Consider the following 6,799-nt stretch of genomic DNA (forward strand, 5'->3'; position numbering starts at 1 on the left):
ACTGTTTCTGTTTTTCTCCACTAGTAGTTCTTTATTTTGTCTGTCTTACTCATGGCTGAGGCATAGCTCTGAGATACATTGAAGGTGTCCAAAAAATGTTTGTTCAGGGCCAGATACAGTGGCTCACATCTGTAATTCCAGCATTTTGGGAGGCAGAGGTGAGTGAATTGCTTGAGCTCAGGAGTTTGAGACCAGCCTAGGCAACATGGTGAAACTACATCTCTACAAAACAAACCACAAAAATTAGCTGGGTGTTGTGGTATGTGCCTGCAATCCCAGCTACTCAGGAGGCTGAGATGGGAGGATTGCTTGAGCCTGGGAGGTGTAGGTGGCAGTGAGCTAAGATCACCCACTGCACTGCAGCCTGGGTGATAGAGACAGACCCTATTTCAAAAAAATAAAAAATATTCAGGAAATTAGGGAAGCCACCAAGTATGGAACAAAGTATCTTATAGAATCTCTCCACGCCATCAGCTACTTGTATTAAATTTCCAAGATGATTAAGGAAAGTCAGAATGTCAGCCTTTTGGGGGAGCCTAAAGAGGCACAATGAATAGCAGCACTCTCTTCTCCCTTCCAAACCAGTTGAGTATTAAAGCAAAGGAGCTGTAGTCAGAGGATCAAAATTTTACCTTTATTAACAATCAAGCTGAAATAAAAAGACTTGATAAGTGACCCCATCGTACTCAATCTCAGAATTGTATAAACTTAACCCCAAATCTCAGCAGTCTCTGTTTGAGGGTGGAGGAGCTAATTTTTTCCTTAAAAATTATGGCATAGGAGAGCAGAGGAGAATGCAAGTTTCCTGGACAGCTCATCTCAAGAACAAAGGCAGCAAGGTGTGGGTCTCAAATGCACAGTTTGTGAGTCCATGCTCACTGATCAAAGGCAGCACTTCACCTTCCACAGGCAGAGTGAGGGAGGAAACCAAGAGGCCAGTAAACTAATGGGGCTCCCAGTCTCTCACATGGAATACAACATCAGGACTGGAGTTTCCCCTTTTACCCCCAACTTGCCTTGACTTCAGATACACCTGTTTTCAGATGCTGTCTGTAGACAGCCTGAATTTGGCTGCATGCATTAAGCTCACCAGGCCAATGTTAATGATTACAGGAGATAGCATCACTCTCATGTCAACAAAATAAACAGAGGTTCAGGCAGCCTAAATAATTTAGCCTTTTTTCATCAGTATTGGAACCCACAATACTACTGGCCAGTAATGTAACTATGAAAAAAAAATCTATGAAATAATACTTTCTTTTTTTTTTTTTTTGCTGGGGGGGATGGAGTCTCACTCTGTCACCAGGCTGAAGTGCAGTGGCACAGTGTCGGCTCACTGAGGCTTCCGTCCCCTGGGCTCAAGCAATTCTCCTGCCTCAGCCTCCCAAGTAGTTGAGACTATAGGCGTGCACCACCACACCCAGCTAATTTTTGTATTTCTAGTAGAGACAGGGTTTCACCATGTTGGCCAGGTTGGTCTCCATCTCCTGACCTCATGATCCGCCCACCTCAGCCTCCAAAAGGAGGCATGAGCCACCGCGCCTGACCTTCTATCACTTTCATTGATCTATCTTTGGTTGCATAGCTTGCTCTAGAGCATGCCAGCCAGCTTGCTCCCTGATTTGGTCCAAACCACTCCCAAGCCACTGAGCTCCACGTGAGGGTAGTAAGAACCTTGCCTTAGTCAGCAGGGGCTGCACAGAATAGCCCTTTCTTAAATACTCAAGATCCCCTGTCTTGAAGTTGTTCTTTTCCTGGATGGCCAAAGATCCTGAGGAATTCTCTGACAGCAGATCTCTCTGGCTGGCAAAGCAAGATAGAGGAAGACAGAAGAGCAAGGAAGAGACCCTTAACATTCTTCAAAAAGACTTCTTCAAAATGCCAGAAGGAGAGACATTTTCCCCAGATCTCCCAGCCTACAAGTAGGGCACAGAGCTGCTATGGAGGGGTTAAGAAGAATTTTATCACTTGGAGAAAACAGAGAGAAAAACCCAAACGTAAATGTTTGAAGATTTGGTCTTTTCAGGTGCCTTCCTTTTGAACTCAAAGGGGAAAGAGTAAAGGGGGAAAGGCCCTTAAAACTACTATGTAGTGTTGTGGGGTTTTTTTCTACTATGCTTTTCCCTTGTGTAGAGCAAACTCAGGTTACATCCCAGCCCAGAATAAATCTTCTGGGCTGGATGATAAATCAGGGATTGTAATGGAAATCACTATTGACCTTTAAAAGGGCACTGTCTTTATATTTTCACACTGTGCTGTTTGAAATGTCGACTCAGAATCAGGAAAATAATATGCCATCGATTTCTCTTCGTATCTCTTATAACAGAGCTTGAAATTGACCTAGAAAGCATTGGTATGGGTTTTCTCATTACGGTTTCAACATCATCGGAAATGGTGATTAATGATTCAGTCTTGAGAACAGTGTTGTTAGACCTTGTAATTACTGTGAGAATTGTGTCCAAGCAGTAACTAGCTTATCCTAGTTGTACCACCTCCCAGAAGTGGGTGTATTTTAACCTTCATGTGGTAAAATTTTGTGGTTCTCAATTAAAAGCCTCTACTATATGAAATATTATTTCCTTACATCATTGTTTATCTTGGTTACCATCCTCTTTTTAATTACTTCTCTTTTTATTAATCTTTCCATTTCTCAATGTGACACGCCTCTCTGCCAATTCATTATAGTTTTTTGTTCTTTTTCTTGCTAATTTCCCTATTTTCCCTCCAACTTCAAAATCCCTCTCTCTCCCTCTAATTAATCTTTTTTGTATTTTTTTCCTTTTTCTGTCTGATTTATATATTCCATCTCTCATTCACTCCAGAAGGACCTTTTAAAGCCATCCAGGTTTTCTAGGCTTGCCTCTTCTGACGGACAATATGGAAGGTCTTTTCCTTTCTGGCCTTTATCCTCACATGTGCTGGCCCATGCAGGATGGCCGAGCCACTCACCGCCATCCCTTGCCACCAGCTCTCCTTTGGATCTTGTGAAGAATGCACAGTGAAGCACCACTGAGAGGTGTCCATAGACTTTCAATTAAACATGGAAGCTGACAGCTTTCCTTCTTCACAACAGCCCTATAAAGTATTGTATCAATAATCTAAGATGCCATCAGTCAAAAGAAACACCATTATTTTATGTGCCATCAAGAAAAAAAAAAACTTACATTTATAAGCAGTCCTTGCGGGGCACAGTGGCTCACGCCTATAATCCCAGCACTTTGGGAGGCCAAGGCGGGTGGATCACCTGACGTCAGGAGTTCAAGACCAGCCTGACCAACATGGAGAAACCCCATCTCTACTAAAAATGCAAAATTAGTCAGGCATGGTGGTGCATGCCTGTAACCCCAGCTACTTGGGAGGCTGAGGCAGGAGAATTGCTTGAACCCAGGAGGCAGAGGTTGTGGTGAGCTGAGATCACTCTTCGTTTTAAAAATATCTAGGAGGTCATGATTAATATTTTTTTCTTAGGGACCAGTTGTAACCACTCTGCAAAAGAAGGACACCCCACTCAAAATTTGGTCCAGATGTCAAGACTGATATTGCCACACATATACCAAAAGAACATGAAATGGTTTATTATCTACATAATTGAGGCTTTTCTGGGGGAGAGAATGGCAGGCCTTGCAAACAGGTCCCAAACGGCATGAGAACATAAGCAAAGGGACTGCTAGCTTATGTATCATGTAGGGACTGGGGCTAGGGTGGGGTTCCCACAAGGTGGCAGGGCCAGCAAAGAAGAAATACTCACCCTGCATTCAGATGAGGTAGTTGGCCACCCACAAGATGTAATTTGAACAGCACAGGTAGTATACTGTCTTGCCCAAAGAGTATTCTGCCTCAGGGGCGCCAATGAGCCAGACACACTCAGTAAGCCCTCCTTTAAAAGCAGAGATCAAAGATACCCATAACATTTAGAATAACCCTGAAGAAAAAGCATATCTTATGGACCTAGATCCAAGTCCCTTTTTTGCCAATTTTGTGACCTTGAGAAACACACTCATTTCAGAGTCTCAGGGTCTGCATCTGTGCAATGGGGAGAAGTAATATCTATTCCATTTCATCAGTTCTAAAATGCATTCTTCCTCTGGTTTTAATGTCTCTGAAAACTGGATACAATTCAAGGACTGCTTTTTTTTTTTTTTTTTTTTTTTTTTTTTGAGACGGGGTTTTGCTCTTGCTGCCCAGGCTAGAGTGCAATGGTGCCATCTCAGCTCACTGTAGCGTCCACCTCCCAGGTTTAAGTGATTTTCCTGCCTCAGCCTCCCAAGTACCTGGGATTATAAGCATGTGCCACCATGCCCAGCTAATTTTGTATTTTTATTAGAGATGGAATTACTCCATGTTGGTCAGGCTGGTCTCAAACTCCCGACCTCAGGTGATCCCCCCACCTCTGCCTCCCAAAGTGCTGGGATTACAGGCATGAGCCACCACGCCTTGGCAAGGACTGCTTATAAATGTCATTGGCAGGATTTTCTTCTTGATGGCACATAAAATAATGGTGTTTCTTATGATTGACAGCATCATAAATTATATCAAATACAATACTTCATAGGGCTGTTGTGAAGAAAGAAAAAGAGAACAGGAAAGCATTTTATTCATTGTAAGTGCTAAATAAATGTTTTATATACCCCTTTGGGCCTCAGTTTTTCTTATCTGTAAATTGAGAGTGATAATAATACAGACTGCGTGGAGTGGTTGTGAGGGTCAAGTGAGTGAATACATGTCAAATGTTCAAAACTGTGCCTGAACCAGAGTAGGAGGACTTCGTCTTATTATTAGTCCAGGACCTTCTGTGACTCCTTCGAAAACATGTTGGCCACTGATTTATCCCCCAAACACTGAATGTTTGGTGGGTGTCAGCAGGGTTCTAGAATCATCCTGGCTGTGCCACTTACTAACTCTGAACAATTTCTATAATTTCATGCAGACTCCTCTTCTGCATCCATGAAATGAGAAGAATAATTGCACCTACTTTGCAAAGTGCAGTTGAGCATTAAATGGGTCAATCTATGGAGAGAACCTAGTACAGTGCCTGGAAGGTGAGAACCCTCAAAAAATGCTAGTTATTTTTAATACAAGATTCTGCGTTAAAGAAGTATCTGGTCTAGCTAGCCCAGAAACAGAAAATGACAACACTACAAGTTAGGGGTGGCCCCTGTTCACACACTGCCTTTGTATAAGCCTCATCAATGCCCTCAAGTCAAAGGCCCTCCAGGAACACATCTGATGTCAAACAGAATTGGGTTTGCTCTTGATGGTGAGAACAGCTCATACCATAAGGATCCATGAAGCCTCTCAGAAAGAGGGTGTTACAAAGGGCTTGTTATGGGAGTGTTAGCTGATTTCAGCTGAATCGGTGTGTTCGCTGATTTCAGGGAGCACTCAAGGAAGTGGGGGATCTGTGCGGGATGGAAGCTGTCAGAACACGTGGAAAATTAATGATTACCTTCATTTTTATTTAGTGGGTAGGAGGATAGAAGTAGGACTAGAGTTGTGATTGAAGAAGCAGCAATAGTCACTCCCGGTAGCCAGGAGAGGGGGGTGTTCGTTCATTTTGCAGTTGTACAGTGTCTGTTTTTATCTCTGTTCAGGCAAAATTACAGAGTTGTCTTGTTTTTGTCTTGCTCCACATCCTTGAAAGTCCTCATCTGATACAGTATTCTGCCTGTGTTCACCAAGGCAACAGCATGACTGAACTGGTAGCAAATAAGCCAGCAAGTGGCTCTCAGCTGTAGGGAGACCAACAAGCCCAGATTGCCAGGGACAGAGGGGCTTCTCAGGATACAGGACTTTTCACTCTAAAATGGGGAAAGTCCCAGGCAAACAGGACTGAAGTCGGTCACCGAGCTGCCTGGGCTGCCTCTTTCTCTCTCAGCCTTCACCTTTTTAATAACACGTCCTATAAATTAGCCACTTTGTACTTTTCTTTATTGACTCATTTGCATATGAAGATGTGCTTTACAGGTAGACAAGTCCCAGCTCTATCATTTACTAGCCATGTGGCCTTGAGCAAGTTACTCAAAGTCTCTGAGTCTTCATTTCTTCCTCCTTAAAATGAGGCTGGTGTGTACTCGATGCAAAGGCTTACTGAGATAATGGCATCTTCAGCAATACCTTGGTCATCATAGATGCTCCATCAGTATTACTGCCGTCCTCCCAGCTCCCATCTCTACCCCATTCCTTATCAGCTTTGCACCAGTTCGTGCAAAGCCCTGGAATCCACAGTGATATCTCTGAACCTTACTTTTATAGCTCTTAGCATGGTTCCAGGTGCCTAAAAACACTTCAAATTTTAACTTAAAGGATGTTATCTCTGCTCCTTTTTCTTTTCTTCAGTTCCTCCCATTATTTCCTTCTGGGTTTTGTTTTTTTTGTTTTTTGTTTTTTGTTTTTTTTTTTTCAGTTTCAAAACAGACTGCAAAAATTGCTCCTGCCGACTATATTTTAAATCATCATGGCAGGGTACTGGGAAAAGTTTTCAACTAGCCATAATCAGGCCTTGGATAGACCTCATGGGCTACAATACTGCCACTGTGCAAAGCTCCCATTATTTCTTATACTTCTTTATCCTCTTTTCCTGCAGGAAATTCAGACCTGTAAGTAATAACAATTGTAAAAAACTACATTTCTAGAGCCCTTGGTAGCTTATAAAACGCTTTTGACAAAAGGAAAAAAAAAAAAAAAAACCTGAGAGGCAAGTGCTGTTACTCTCCTGTGCACAGTTTAACAAACTGAGGCTTAGAGAAGCCACTGCCTGATTCAAAATCACAAGTCTAGTAATGCATGAGAACCAACCCTC

At 42.7% G+C, this 6,799-nt stretch overlaps 1 non-coding gene across 1 annotated transcript; it reads right to left on the minus strand.

Annotated features, from left to right (window-relative positions):
• Window positions 1–6,402: 6,402 nt before the first annotated feature.
• Window positions 6,403–6,543, minus strand: LOC116528317. Its single transcript, XR_004258981.1, has one exon. It is a non-coding gene; the product is annotated as a U4 spliceosomal RNA (small nuclear RNA).
• Between the last annotated feature and the right edge of the window lie 256 nt (window positions 6,544–6,799).

This window comes from Sapajus apella, unplaced genomic scaffold (genome assembly GCF_009761245.1).
Source record: "Sapajus apella isolate SASKATOON/1434 unplaced genomic scaffold, GSC_monkey_1.0 scaffold2, whole genome shotgun sequence".
Classification (NCBI taxonomy): Eukaryota; Metazoa; Chordata; class Mammalia; order Primates; family Cebidae; genus Sapajus; species Sapajus apella.